General features: G+C 48.3%; 1 pseudogene; it reads right to left on the bottom strand.

Moving 5' to 3' along the window:
• Positions 1 to 299: 299 nt before the first annotated feature.
• The window catches only part of LOC144735797 (alpha-2,8-sialyltransferase 8E-like), a 49,347-nt pseudogene continuing 33,323 nt past the window's right edge, over positions 300 to 16,323 (bottom strand).

Genomic DNA, 16,323 nt, shown 5'->3' with positions numbered 1-16,323 from the left:
AGGCCTCGTAAACGTCTTTAAAGGCCTCAAAGAGAAATCGTAGCCACCCCGGCAGGAACGCGGGTTCCAAAGGGAGAACGTGGGTTCTGGAGGGGGAACGTGGGTTCTGGTGGGGTAATGTGGGTTCTGGTGGGGGAACGTGGGTTCTGGTGGGGATACATGGGTTCTGGTGGGAACGTGGGTTCTGAAGGGGGGACGTGGGTTCTTGGGGGTTTGTGGGTTCCTGTGGTTCCTGTGGGAACGTCGATAACAACCACTACCCCCTCCACCCGGGCGCTGCCGCCACCACCGCCGCGCCATCACTGCCCCCCGCACGTGTCCAAATGCAGGCTGAGCACCCCGCGGCTGTGCAGCCTCAGCAGCTCCGCGAACTCGCTGGGCATGTAGTGCCCCGACTTGGGCTGCTGGTCATCATAGTAGTGGTGGGGCAGCCAGCGACCCAGCGGTCGGTAAATTTGGGCGGCCGCGGCGGCCTGCACCCTCTTTTTCCTGCTCCTCTTCGGCTTCCTCCTTCTCTCGTCCTCCTTCACCTGCGCAGGGGTGGGCAGGTCGTGCACGAACGGCCAGAAGCCGTAGACGTGCACCTCGTTGCACAGATCCATGGCCACGCTCGTCTGTTGGGAGGGATTGAGGAGGGGGGATAGGGGAGGGGGGGGGAGATGTTTTGGGAGACACGGAGATAATTTATGGGAGTGTGCAAATTCTATTTAAACTATCAAACCATTTTTAGCTGGCTAAAATGTGCATTCCATCCGAAGATCCCAATGCGTAAGGAATCACTGAGCTGCTATGTAGCTCTTTCAGAAGCCACCTGGCTATCATGAATGAAAGCTCAACGAATTGACTTATTATTATTCTTTGGTTCTTTCGGTAAAGTCACGTAGGTATAAAATAAATGACGAAGTTTCGGGAGCATCCGTCATCAGGTGGGAAAGCATTGTCTGCTGCTGAGGCAGACTATTTTAAAAGGTTTGAAATGGGTGTAGCCCAAGGGTCATAAAGAAGTGGCCAGGGCTAGTGATGTTAATGTGAGAAATTAGCATGTAACTGTAAGATAGCAGAGGGGCCTCTTTGACGAGGGCACGGAAGTGGCTATGCTAATGTAAGAGATTAGCATGTTAATCAGGTCTTTTCTTGATCAAAACATCCAGGAATGGTAGCTTGCCGTCCTTTTCCACTTCCATGGTGAATTTGATAGACGGGTGTATGGAATTGATGTGGTTGAGAAATTGGTTCAGTGCTGGCAGGCCATGTGGCCAGATGACGAACATGTCATCCACGTATCGCTTCCACTAGGAAGGACGTAGGGTGGATATCTGGATGGCATCTGTCTCAAATTTCTCCATGGAAACATTCCCTACTACTGGCGATAAGGGAGAACCCATTGGGGTACCCTCATTTTGTTTGTAGAATGTACCATTCCAGGTGAAGTATGTGTTGGTAAGGCAGTGCCATACCAAATTTGGTACATCTGGATTCAGTCCTGCACCACCTAGCCAGTGAGATGGAACACGCACACCAAGCCCTCAGGATGAATGGATATTTGGACCATTCAATCCGCAAAGCTGTCTCCCCAGCCATGCGGAGACAACCTTCTGAGGATTCAACGAAAACCATCACTTTACCGTACATAGCAGGGGTTACCAAAAATATTTCCAAAATCTTAAACGAACACAAGATCCAGGTCCGTTTCAACACAGTACACAAAATCCGTGATTTAATCCCAGCAGTTACATTGGTGAAGCGAAAAGACGTCTCAGACTGCGTTCGTGAGCACAAGGCAGATCTGAAACATGGTAGGACCAATACCTCTGCCGTCGCCGATCATTGTTTTAATGCTGTAGGTTCAGACGAAATAGATTTTTCAAAGACGGAGATATTCTGCAAACCTACCGGCTACCTTCAGAGATTTGTTCATGCAGCAATCAAGATATATAAACACAGACACAACTTCAACTGAGAGGATGGGTACAAACTGAGCAATCATTGGAAGGACGTTATTTACCAGATAAAGTCTTAACTGACTGTGATGTTTCCATCCTACCTGCAAATGTCAGCTGTTATTTCCGACTTTCCGTGTCTCTCTCTATGCCTCTCTCTTAGATCTCTAATACTCACATGTCCTTTGCATTGCATTCTCATGCCTTTGGATTGCACTATCATACTCACATGCCCTTTGGATTGCACCACTCTTCGATTTTACATGAACATGCTAATATCTTACATTAACATAGCCACTTCCGTGCCCTCGTCGAGGAGGCCGCTCTCCTATCTTACAGTTACATGCTAATTTCTCACATTAACATCACTATCCCCGGCCACTTCTTTATGACCCTTGGGCTACACCCATTTCAACCTTTCAAAACAGTCTGCCTCAGCAGCAGATCATGCTTTCCCACCTGATGACGGACGTTTGCGTTGTGCCCGAAACATCGTCATTTATTTTATTTTATACCTACGTGACTTTACCGAAAGAACCAAAGAGTATGGATTCCTGCACTCACGAACGCTTCAAATCAAGATTGGCTTATTATTATCATCATCGTGTGGAACTTTACATCAGCAGCCAAATATGATAAACGTCTGTTGTTGATTCTGAATGTGGAGGGGAATAACCGGAGTACCCCAAAAAAAAATCCACGTGACCACGGAGAGGGAGAGAAAGAGACACATTTTATGATTATACTGCAGGCGTCAGGGTCAGGATCGAAGCCTGCTGTACAACAGGCGAGGTAGTTGTCATCTCCTAGCCACCGTAGCGGTGGACTCATAAAGAAATGCTCAGACTTACTTAGCAGGTAAGATGCAAGGGGAAGTTGGGAGACATGGGGAGACATTGGGAGACATTGGGAGAGATTGGGAGATATTGGGGTACACGGGGGTACACGGGGATACACGGGGAGACACAGGCTGCTCCCTCTGCATCTGCCGGAGCTGCACCTTGATTGAAACCTAGTTGATCTTATCTCTTGATTGGTGCTTCAGTATTAACCACTATCTGATTATGCTACCAACACACCTGCCCGTCTTGGCCTGTGATCAATATTTTGATACGCATCTTTATTTTATATGTGGCACATTAGGAATTGACTACTGTTTTAATTATTTCCTCGTGCAGCAATGGAGTAAAGTGTGGTTTTGTGAAGGTCCCTTATGTCCTGTGCAGTACATCAATGCTCGTGTGTACACCAGCATGCGATACTGAGTCGGGCCTGTAGGTGGCTGGCAGGGTTATTGAGTAACCGGACCTGTCCACCAGTCACGTGGTTAATGGCGACTTGCTGTGTTTGTGACGCACGTGCTTTTGCATTTTATAGGTCAAGGACCCAAATTGTGTTTTTACAGTACGTATACAGTACATATACAGTACAGATAATGGGTGAAAGATACCAATATAAGTGGATGGTATAGATAGACATACAGCTTAGTAATATTCGAATAGTGAAGTGTAAAGGTTATGATTAAAGACAGATAGTTTATCAGTAATTGAATTGGGTTTAAGGGAAACTGTTGTTGAGTAACCTGACCTGTACACCAGTCACGTGGTTAATGGCGACTCGGTTGAGAATTTCTGTATGACACGTGCTGTTGCATTTTACAGATTATCACAATTAACGTGTTAGCCTTTGATTTGAAGCACCTGCCCACGTCCTTAATTTCGAGTGTGCAACATACAGGTAGGAGGACTACCTTCGTTTAATTTATACCGTAACATATTGCGATGCCCTCTCCAGTGGGGGCGACTTTTTACTCAATAAATAAATTGAATGAAAATCGAAAAGGGAGATGCGGAGAGGCAGTGGTGTAGACGCGGGGAGGCGGTGGTATAGACGCGGGGAGGCACGGGAGAAAGGGAGGCAGAGGTGTCGACACTGAGAGTCACTGGGAGTCATTGGGAGACACGGGGAGGCACTGGGAGACACTGGAAATACTGTGAAGCACTGGGAGGCAGGGTGTAGACACTGGAAGACATGGGTGGACACTGGAGACATGGGGAGACACTGGGAGAGACTAGGAGACACGGAACACTGGGAGACACTGGAGACGGTTCCCGTGGCGCATCGTTACCATCATGAGGCCCGAGGTGAGGTGCGACTCCTTGATGCCGCGTTCCATCCAGAAGCGAGAGATGGCCCTCATGTAGGAGGGGTTGAAGAAGGCCACGCGCTGCTGGGACTCAAAGTCGTCCAGGGTAAATATGGCCTTGGGGGCATGGGAGGAGGAAGGGGGGCAGGGGTGTGAGAAATCGCTGCCGCATGTGATCCCGTGCGGACTCGTGGTGCACAGGTGAACACTGGTGGACATGGGTGGATGTGAGTGGACCCGTGGTTACCCTGTACGCGAGCGACGTGAATGCAGACACGGTGAAGGCGGGGATGAGCAGGATGCTGGAGCCATACGAAGACATCTTCCTGATGAACTCCTTCCTTCTCCCGATCAGGGACTCGAATCTACATACACACACACGGGGTTACACACACACACACACACGGGGTTACACACACACGGGGTTACACACACACACTGGGTTGCACACATATAAATGCACATGGGGTTACAAATACAAATGCAAAGATCCCCCGTATAGCCTTAACATACTTTTGGGGCAAGTGCTTTTAGTGAGCACCTATGAAGGCCGGCACAGCACATGAGGGGGTGGGTGGCCAACACCATGGCCGGGCCGCCTTTTTGTTTACTACACACCACACCCAGGTACTCATTTGAGGCCGAGTTAACCTAGGGGAGAAGCCCAGGACCGGTTCAGATAACCGCCACTCCGAGTTGGTGGCGGCAAGCGTCGCAGGGGTTCGACAGACGTCGTAGTGCAGGGGCGGGGGGCGTAGCCCAGGATGGTCGGCCCCCGATTCGTTCGCCCACCTACCTCCTATTGGACGACTCTGCTCACGGCATAGAGGCCATTGCAAACAAAGTGCAAATCAAATCCCCCCCCCACCGACTTCACATGTGAGGAGCTCACAAGGCACGTCGTCACATCTAGCCCTCTCTTGAAGGAACGGAAGAGGAGGAGGAGGGAGGATGTCTCCACAAATCCGGCCGTCCCGCCTGATGAAGCCGGTTGTAATTGCTTGCGAAACGTCAGACTCAGAGTTGTAAATGTCATGGATTTGCTCTCCAACACACCAGTGCACCTGAACTTGTGACGAATTGGCTGAGTTATGTTCACGTGACACTAAAACTGACTTATTGGCTGTGTCGGGTGGTGACGGGTTTTATGACATAACGTTAATATTAACGCAATATAGCCCAAAAGAATAACTATCATGAAAGATAAAGATTCCCCCGTGTGTAGCCTTTGAGGCACGTGCTGTTAGTGAGTCAACAATTGTGAAGGCCGGTGGTGCGGGCACACCGGGTGGGTTGGTTGGGCCTTCAACGCACCTAGGGCCGCCTTTGTCTCCCCAATGGCAACGTTTAGTACACACATGGCACATCGGTGTGCTCACTTGAGGCTGAGTCGACCGAGGCAACACAAACAACAAAGATCCGCCAATGTTGGGGCAAGTGCTGTTCGTGAAGAGGAGCAGCAATTGTAAAAGCGGTGGCGCGGCACACTGGCTGGGTGGGTTGGGTTGGGCCAGCGCCACGGCCGGGGCCGCCTTTGTCTCCCCAGTTGGCGTCGTTTTCTGCACACTTGAGGCTGAGTCAACCATCGGCACGTGACCATGCGCACTCGCTCGCTTGCTCACCGATTGATGAAGATGCTCGGGTTGGAGGTGACGATGTCCGTTTTGCTTCCCACGTCGTCCTGGAAGTCGCCCCCCACGGGAGGGATGTTGCATCTGGTGGACAGCGAAGCGGGTCAGCCACAACCCTGCCCACACGTCGAGAGTTCAACCCTGCCCACACATCTAGATTCAGTACAGTACATAAAATCCGTGATCTAATTCCATCTGTGAAAGATGTCATTCCTGACTTACAATAGCCTGGAGTCTACAAACGGAGTTGCAGTTGTGGTGATTGCTACATTGGAGAAACGAAACGTCATATCTCTGATCGTGTCCGCAAGCACAAGTCAGATCTGAAACACGGCAAAACTGATTCTTCCGCCGTTGCCGATCATTGCTACAACGCTGTGGGCTCTCATGGAATTGTCTTTTCCGAGACTAAGGTGCTCTGCAAGCCTCCTGGCTACCATCAAAGGTTTGTACACGAGGCCATCCAAATATACAAACACAGATATAATTTCAACCGTGATGATGGGTACAAACTTAGTAATCATTGGAAAGATGTTATTAACAATGCAAAAAAGATTTAACTAAACATATTTGGAGCATTCCTGGCAGCGATTTCAGCCACACCACCTCTACATAACAATAGGCTCAGTCAACCATTCTACACAACAAAGACTCATTTCCTGGCAGCGATTTCAGCCGCATCATCTCTACATAACAAAAAGGCTCAGTCCCTTTTACACGCACCTTTACATCATCCGCACCTAGTTTACACAACAAAGGCTCATTCCTAACAGCGTGCTTCAGCCGCACCGAACCTCACAAAAATAATATTCAGGGCCTACCTTGGCTCCTCCCACCCTCAACCAGTATATATACAAATCAGTGGCGGCTCCTGCAAAATCTCTCAGGGGGGGCAAATGTCTGGATGATTGATAAGGATAAGGTCCACCCATGCAATGGATAAATTAACAGCTTAAGCATGTAAAGGCAACTTCACTTCTTTAATATTAATGAAAAATAAAGTGACTCTTACAATACATCTTATTTGTTTCTATACTCACTATTAAAACGAACCACTCAAGTTTCTTTTATTAAAGATTCCACTAGGTGGCGACAAATTATATTGTTGGATGAAACGTGCTTACGTATGATGACGTAAGCACGTATGATGATGTAAGCACGTTAGGGCGAGCCCTCCCGGAAGCCATAGAGAATGCATTGCAGCGCCCCCGTTCGAAAAAAACATCTTTGAATATAAGTCTATGGGACCACTCGGGGCGATTCTCAGCTGGAGTGAAATCGCCCAAAAAGAGGCGGTACTCCACAGCACGTAGCATGACGCTGATTGGACTATATCCAGAGGCACAGTGACGGCTAGCGTGACTCTGTGGTTGAATGACATTGGTGGTGCGTCGCCCAATCGCCCTAATGAAGAAACCGCCCCTGATACAAATACTGTTTCTTGGAATTTCTCTCACTTGATACAGCTATCGTGCTGTGACGGTTCCACCTGACGACGGAAGCTTGTGTTGCCTCCGAAACGTCTTGATTTTTATTTGACTTTTATTAATTAAATTTTTTACCTACGTGACTTTACCGAAAAACCTAAGAACATGAATCCTTGCAGTCACGAACGCTTCAAATCTAGACTCACACATCTAGAGTTCAACCCTTCCCACACGTCTAGAGTTAAATCCTGCCCACATTTATAGACACACTCACTCTCACACTCCCTCTCTCTCTCTCACTCTCTCTCACTCTCCCTCGCTCTCTCCCTCCCTCCCCAATCTCCCTCCCCTCTCACCGGATCACGAAGTCGGCTGAGTCGATCTGGGAGCCGCAGGAGCTGTTGGCGAGGATCCCTCCGTTCCCCACGACGGCGCAGCGAGCGTAGCGCCCACTCCGCTCTGGGAACTCCTGTGGCCACATCACCATCATCAGCAGCCATCATCATCATCAGCAGCCATCATCATCAGCCATCATCAGCGGCAGCAGTCATCATCATTAGCCATCATCATCAATGATCACTCGTCATCATCATCATCATCGTGATCAGCCATGCTGTTGGTTTGTAGCTGGCGTAGCCATGGGTAGAGGTGGCACTGGGAGAGGAGTATCGGTTGGAGACCCATTGACCAGCTCGCTTGCCTGACGAGCGTTGAAAGCACATTTGTGACAGACAGGCGTCTTCTGCAAAGAAGCTACTACATAGCAGCTCAGTCGTGCCTTCCTGTACCCGGTAACAATTAAAACAACAGTCTAGTTTTTGTTTATTCATTTAGTTTTAGATGATTTTAAAACCTTTGTTGTACTTCGTGCTCCGGTCTGTTTTTATATTGTTGGTTGTTGTAACTTTCTGCCCCATCCCTACTGGACATCATTGGCGAGATGTTAACTACCTCGCCTGGTGTACAGGAGGTCATGGGTTCAATCCCGATCCTGCTGTATATTTGGAGTTTGCGTGTCTCTCTTCATGTGGTCGCGTGGATTTTTTTCCGGATCCACCGGTTTTTCCCTCCACATTTAGAAACGTGCATTTAGAGTATTTGGCTGATATAAATTTCCACGTGGTGATTATGATAAGCCCACTTCGTTTAGCTACATAGCAGCTCAGTGAGGCCTTACAGCTGGAAACAATATACAAAAAGTAGTTTTAGTTTGTGAAAAAGGGCTTCAAAGCTCATCGATTTCTCCAAGATAAATAAAACATTCTGATGTGGCTCAACCGAAAAACAGAACACGGATCTTTATATTTGATTACTGTCCTGCACTGCCCCATAGTCTCACGTGGAGCGGTGGTGCAGCGGTTAGCGCGCTACGGACCCGGCGACCCGAGTTCGATTCCCGCTCACGGCCACCAACACCGGTGATGATTATCTGAACCGGTCGTGGGCCTCCCCTAGGTTGATTCGGCCTCATAAGTGCCTGGAGCGGTGTGTAAACATCGCCACTGGGGAAACAAAGTCAGCCGGGCGTGGTTCTGGCCACCCAACACCCTCTTGTGCCGTCCCAGCCTTCGTAGGTGCTCGCTAACAGCTCTTGCCCCAACAGTCTGTTCAGACTATACGGGGGATATTTGTGCGTGTGTAACTGTGTGTGTCACTGTGTGTGTATATCATTGTCTGGCAAAACAACCCCCTACCTCCTCGCGGTGCCGGACGGGCAACTCTGTCGTGGACAGTGCTGTGGGGGGATGGCCAATTCCGATTGGCCTCTCCCCTCATGGCGTCTGTGACCACCACAGTGGCTAAACGGGGGCTCTGGACGGGTGTGAGGGACTGGTAACCCCTCCACCTTCGATTAATTACCACGAAACCACAACTGAAACATAATATGTAACTAATAAGCTTGTGCCGGAGGCCCCGGGGGGACAGGCGTCTATGACGTGCCAAACCCCAATTGAGGGAGCCAGGAGATTGAATCTTTACCCTCGGGGCTCCTCCAGAAACAACAAAAAACCACTTCGTGTGGCCACGTGGAATGTTCGAACGCTCACTGCGGAGGAGAGGCTGCCACTCCTCTGTCGGGAGCTGGACCAGTACCGTATGGATCTCTGTGGCATTCAGGAGGTCCGGTGGACCAGTTCTGGCTCCTGTTACCATGAGGGTTGGACAGTCCTCTATTCGGTGCAGGAGACTGTGAAACAACAGGGTGTGGCTCTTCTTCTAAACAAAAGAATGAAGGGGGCGTGGGAGCGTGGCGGTGAGGTGTGGGAAGCTGTAAGCCCCAGGCTACTTTGGGCTTGCCTTCCCATCAACCGGAGGCAAGGAGTGGTGGTCGTGGTTACTTATGCCCCCACCGAATACGAACATCCGCGGAGGGATGCAGGCAAAGCCGATGAGTCAGATGCATTCTATGACCTCCTGTCACAGGTGCTGGCTAAAGTGGCCACTCGGGATAGAGTCATCTTGTTGGGTGACTTCAATGCCCGAGTTGGTCATAATGCTGGCACCTGGTCTGGATTGATTGGAAGGCATTTGGCCAGATCAGCTCAATAACAACGGTAGGAGGCTGCTAGATTTTTGTGCAGCCCATGGGCTTGTTATTACCAACACGCTCTTCCGGCATCGGCGCATTCACACAACATCATGGATGCATGCCGGGTCCAAGAAAGAACATCTGGTGGACTACATAGTAACGGACCAGCGGATGCGAGCCCATGTCCTTGACACCAGGACCTACCGTGGAGCTGATCTGCCCTCTGACCATCGACTAGTTATCTGTAAGAAGCGCCTGCCATTCTTCCACTCCGGTGGTCGGTGTACACCTAGGACCCCATTCCAACCTAAAGTGGCCTGGTCTGAGTTAGCTGATGAAAGTTGCAAGCGAGAATTTCATCATCGCTTGCGGCTGGGGTTGGCATCGTCCCCCACTCCTCCTGACGTCGAGGGTAAATGGGCGAGGTTTAGGACTGTGACTCATGCAGCTGCAATAGCTGATTTGGGTAAACGGTTCAGACCTCCCCAGAGACTCTGGCTGACAGAGGAGGTGTTCAGGATAGTTGAGAAAAAGCGACAGGCCCACTCTCATCGGCTACAGTATCCCTCGTCAGAGAATGAGGAGGCTTACCACAGCCTTCCCTCGGCGGTTCGGAGAGCCGTAAGGCGCTGCAAGGATGGGTGGTGGTCGCGGGTTGTGGAGGAGATGGAGTCTGCCTTAGTGGCCCGCGATCACAAATCACTATTTAACTCCATCAAAAAAGTAACCTGCAGCGCCACACCTATTACCATCATGAGGAGAAAAAACGGTGATCCAATCTCCGACCCCCACGAACAAGTTTGCAGATTTGCTGAGCATTTGTGTGAGGTCCTGGGGGAGGGGAAATCTCTAAGCCAGGAAAACATAGTGGCACAAAGTGGGGGATGACCCTGCTGAGGCTGCGGTGCCTCAAACATTGGAAGAAGTCACCCCCTGTAAGTGGCTGGCTGAGGTGCCATCTGTTGAGGAAGTACTGAAGGTGATCCGGAGTCTGAGACCAGGAAAGGCACAGGGCAGAGATGACCTCCCAAGCGAAATGCTGAGGGAGGGTGGCGTTTGTGTACAGACTGCCCTATATGACATCATAACAACAGTCTGGACCACTGGACAGGTTCCGCAGGATTGGAAGGATGCCCTGGTGGTCCCCCTCTTTAAGAAGGGGGACCGCACAGACTGTAACAACTACAGGGGCATCTCACTCCTCAGTGTGCCGGGAAAGGTCCTGGCAAGGATTATTCAACATCGCCTTGCTAGGCACGCTGAGGAGAGGTTTGCAGAGCCCCAATGCGGTTTCAGGAAAGGGCGGTCCTGCACAGATGCCATATTTTCTGTCCGTCTGCTACAGCAGAGGTGTAGAGAATTCCAACAAGACCTACATCTCTGCTTTATTGACCCGGTCAAGGCCTATGATACCATCAGTAGGCCTGGGCTCTGGGGCTGTTCTTCGTATTTTCGGAGTCCCTGACCCTCTGCTCACAATCATTAAGGACCCTCATGATAGTGAGCGGGCCCGGGTAAAACTACGTGGCCGGGAGTCGGATCCATTCCCTGTACAACTTGGGGTGCAACAGGGATGTCCTCTGGCTCCCACATTATTTAACATCTAATTTGACCACGTAGTTCGTGAAGCCTTCAATAGCTGTACTGGGGGAATTTCCATTTGGTACAGATATAATGGGAGGCTGATCGATACCCGGGTGCATTCAAGTGATGGCCCCCTATTGGTCAACCACATTATGTATGCCGATGATTTGGTAATAGCTGCTCATTCAGAGGAAGAATTGGAGACGCTGCTGCTGAGACTGGAGCGTGCCACTAAGAGGTGGGGCCTTACCATCAGCCCCACCAAAACTAAGCACCTGCCTGGGTATTTTGTACCATCGGACACTCCACCCCCACAACTCCCAATCGGTGATGGGCCAGTTGTGGAGAGAGTGGAGAATTTCCCATACCTGGGCAGTGTGCTTATTACCGGCTCCAGTTTAACAGCAGAGGTCTCACTTCGAATCAGTCGAGCGGCAATATCTTTTCATCGGTTGCATAACGCTGTGTGGAAGCTACCTGGTCTATCGCTCTGCACGAAGCTTCAGGTCTTCCATCCTGGGTTTAACCAGGCTGGATTGTGTGAGGAGCTCACAAATCCTTGAAAGATCTGGGCAAAGTCCCATTGGTGAGCTCCTCCGGCAGGCAAGGCTGCGTTGGCTGGGTCATGTAGCCCGCATGCCCAGCCACCGCATGCCTAAACATCTATTGTTCGGCCAGAACGAGGGGGCTAAACGGGCACGGTATGGGCTAGAAAAGAGATGGAGTGATGTGGTACAGGAGGACGTGGATCTGAGTGGACTTGCCGATGACTGGTACCAGCGGTGTCAAGATCGGCCTCTGTGGAGGAGGCTCGTGAAGGACGCTACTGGGCAGTTGGAGGCAGTCGCCCTCCAACAACAACGAAGCGCCGGGTGACGCTCCGCTCAGTCAGTCGACCCGTGGCACCTGGGTCTGCCCTGTGACCTCCGGCCAGCGCCCGTTCGACACTTCACGTGGCTCAAGGTGCACATGGCCTGGCACAAGCGTCGTGGTGACGTCACCGCCACTTAGTGGCGAATGGCGGTTGTATATCACTGTGTGTGTATATCACTGTGTCACTGTGTGTGTGTCACTGTCTTTGTGTGTCACTGTGCGTGTCTCTGTGCGTGTGGTTGGCGCGCGATAGCACTTCCTCCCCCCACCCCACCACCCCCAGGGTCGCACCTTGAGGAAGAGATTCGTGACTTTGGCATCCACCACGAGCTTCTTCCTCCTCTAGTTGAACACGATGCTTGTGTTGATGGGCGAGTTGCTTCGCGTGATCACCACCTGGCTCGCTCCTCCCGTTGCGTTCGCGTGAGTCGACCTGATACCAGAGCGATGGAGATGCAGAGAGAGACATCAGAGAAAGACATCGGAGAGAGACATCAGAAAGAGGTGGAGACATAGAGAGAGAGAGACAGGGAGACATGAGAGTAACAACAGAGAGACAGCAGAGAAAGAGACATTAGAGAGATACATCAGAGAGAGGTGTGGACATAGAGAGACGCAGAATGAGAGACAGAGAGAGGTGGAGACAGACAAAGAGACAGAAAGAGACAAAGCGAGAGGCGGACAGAGACATTAGAGAGAGAGACATAGAGAAAGACAGAGAGAGTGAGACGGAGAAAGAGAGACACAGATATAGATACAGAAAGACATTGCTAGAGAAAGACGGAGATGCAAAAAAATAAACTGAGAGAGAGACAGAGAGAGAGAAACGGAGAGACTTTTTGACTTTTAAACAACTTTTATTGCCGCCAGCAGCAAAAGCACTGGAGGCGATTTCGATATGAAACACACAGTCACCAACAAACAAATGAAAAATAAACGCTACAAATCCACGCGCTGTGGCGCTAAAGCACTGCGCACAACACGAAAGAAAAGTCACGTGGTTGTGGTGGTCATCGCGCACGCCACGGTGACGAGCGAGCGCTTCAGAAGGTGAACATGAGGGTGCCGTCCACGCTGGTACAGAGGGCTTTTCCGGCTCCTCAGCATTCGAAGAGGACGTGCACATCACCGACAAGTGTGTGGTATGAGATGGAGACAGAGAGACATAGAGACAGACAGAAAGAGACAAAGAGAACGAAGCACAGAGAGATATAGAGAGAGATTGACAGCAGTTTTTATCTACGCAATTTTGTTTTACAATTTTTAAAAAAATATTTTAACTTTTTCTTTTTACACTTGTAGTAACTGTGAATGTCACTGTGTGGTGCCGGGCTTGCGAGGCCACGGCGGATAATATGTTGTCATTATGTGCAGCCCGGTTACTGGGCGTAGTACCAGCCCTAGCTGTGCTTGGGTGAGCACTGGTCGGCGCAGAGGCACCACGTACAGTGAGCGGTGCGGGCTCCCAGTGAAGGAGCGAGAGAGAGTGTCAGTGACACGTGACCAGATGATATTTGAGGGGGGCCACCGGTGGACGGGGGTCGCTGTGTGGTCACGTGATATAGAAGAGTTCTCGGGAGCCTTCCGGAAAGGGTCAGAGAAATCGAGGTGGGCGGGGCGAGAGGCGGAGCCAGGCCCCATGTGGGGCTCGGGGTTCTTGACTGCTGGTGAGTGAAGACCGACGTCGGGTTGAAGAAGGTTGAAGAAGCCTCTAGCCATGCGGTAGGCCTCGGCAAGGTAAGATAATGTACCCTTTTTACCGGGTAAAAGGGTAAAGGTAAAGGGTAAAGGTTTCGACATGCCAAGGGGTAAGGTAAAGGGTAGGGTAAAGGTAGCTCAGAAGAATTACCCGGTAGGGTAAAGGTAGCGTGAAGTCTTACCCGGTAAATACGGTGCCTTGTTTACCGCTAAAAGCTCCGTGGCGCAGTCCGTGGCGCAGTCCGTGGCCTCCATTTAATAAGTAATATTAAAACAAACTTTAAAAAAAACACGCTTTTATTAAATGTACTAGTAATGGCAGAACTCCACGACTCCAGGAAGTGGCCCCGAAGCTTGCCACGACGTAAGGGGCCGTGGTGATTTACAGCCAACATCAGTTGACCGTGGACAATTAGACCCAAGCCGATACATAACATATAAAAAAAATGTTAAGAAATATATATTTGTTTAATGATATAATATAGTATTGTCATCAGTATGATATAAGTATACGAAGTTTGCAGTCGATACCACATTAGGAAGTGGGTAATAATTGAGTTGCAAGATTTGAGGATACAACGACGACAACAACAACAGAGTGAGTTAATAGAAAGCGTGTAAAATTGGAATCATCGAGAATATTCTATATTAAGAAAGCGCTCTACCTAGCATTTACCGTTATAAACCTTGTTGATGTGTAGTTCCCTAGTAATTACCCTGTAATCGGGTAATTTGTATGGGGTAAGGGTAAAAGGTAGGGTAAAAGGTAGGCTCGTTGCTTTTAACCTTTTACTTACCTGCTGAAGGGTAAAAGGTAGGGTAGAGTGATTGTATTGTGTTAAGGTAAAAGGTAGGGTAAAGGTAGGCTCGTTGTTTTTCCCTTTTAACTTTTACCTCACCTTGCCGAGGCCTACCATGCGGTCCGGGACCCAGCTCGTGGTCCGGACTGGGATAGCGGGAACCTTTCTATAGTTCTGCCGTAGTGTGGTTAGATGGGCGTTTAACACCCGAGTATAGGTTACGTTATGTTGTGTTGAATTGATGTAATAAATAGTGTTGCTCCCAAGACAACTTCTGCGACTCAGTTGGACTCACTACACACTTTCTTTAACTATAATTTTAAAAATAATGTTTCTTACCGTTTCTATTTAATATTTTTCATTTGTTGTTTTACATAACAAAAATGTTTTAAACAGTATTTCTTAACAATTTTTTTTTACTATTTTATAAACATTAAAAAAATTTTAATGTAAACAGTTTTTCATTTCTTTTTCCAAAATGTTGAAATTGTTTTTTTAACTTTTTATGTGCAATTTGATAGTATTTTATTTACAGTTTGTTTTATTATATATATTTTACAAATTTGTAAAGTTTTTAAAATTTTGAAACTAATTTATTTTACAACGTGTTAAAAGTTTATTTTTACAAATTTTTTACGTTAATCAATTAAAAATATATATATTTTTACTGTTTTTTTTTTACTATAAAAAAAAGTTAACTTTTTTTCACAATTTTTTTGAAGAACAGAGCTGCCGACAGCTCTGTTCTTCACCTAAGGATGGCTGCTTGCGTTGTGGCTGAAACGTCGTGACAATTTTATTGTTTTATTTTATTTATTATTATTATTATTTCCCTTCTACGTGACTTTATCGAAAGAACCAAGAATATGAATCCCTGCAATCACAAAAGCTTTAAATCGGAATTTTTTTTTACTTCATTTTTTAAAACAAATTTAGTAACTCGTTTTTTTACTATTTTTTAAAGCAGTTTTTTTTTCTATTTTCACCAGTTTTATTTAACTTCACTTGTGTTTGTCGTAGTCAAATCTTGGAATCAAAAGTTAGTCTACTTCCTGTCGTCCAATCAATTCCATATTTTGCACACGTACTCAAATCCAGAGACAATGCATGCCTGTATCAAAATCGGCATCACATCATCAAAATAATTGCGTCCTTTCAAGCAATTACAATTTTTGTATGGACGGCTTGTTAATTATATATTTGTGTGTAGGCCAAAAACGTTGCGGTCCCTATATTGTGGAATCGGCTCGCACAAAAAGCAGGCGGCACGTTTCTCATTCACAATTGAAGTACTTCTCAACCGTGAGTTAAGCGAAGTTGTTAATAAAACCGTTGTTTAAAAAAAACATTTTTAAAAGAATTTGTAAAAAAAAATTACATTTCTTAAAACTTTTTTAAAAGCAATTTTTGTTACTATTTTTCCCCCCCATAATTGAGGTTTTTGGATAGATCGTGTAAATATATAAATACGTCGTAAAATCCCGCCACCACCCGATACAGCCAACTAGTAAGTGTTCTTTCAATTTCGATAGATTCTCTCCCCCCGTATAGCCGATCTCTCAGATCTCTCCAAGTGCTGCCGTGGGGTCAACTTTCTGCCCTGCCCCATCTCTCCCCCACCCCCCTACTGCCGAGGCCTATATAACCTCGTACCACGGCAGATCTCCCGCTTACTTAAGCAGTTTTTTCTTGCT

The sequence above is a fragment of the Lampetra planeri genome, chromosome 57 (genome assembly GCF_965212315.1).
Source record: "Lampetra planeri chromosome 57, kcLamPlan1.2.h2, whole genome shotgun sequence".
In the NCBI taxonomy this organism is placed as follows: domain Eukaryota; kingdom Metazoa; phylum Chordata; class Hyperoartia; order Petromyzontiformes; family Petromyzontidae; genus Lampetra; species Lampetra planeri.
The sequence above is the reverse complement of the archived record's forward strand: the minus strand, read 5'-3'. Positions and strand labels throughout refer to the sequence as shown.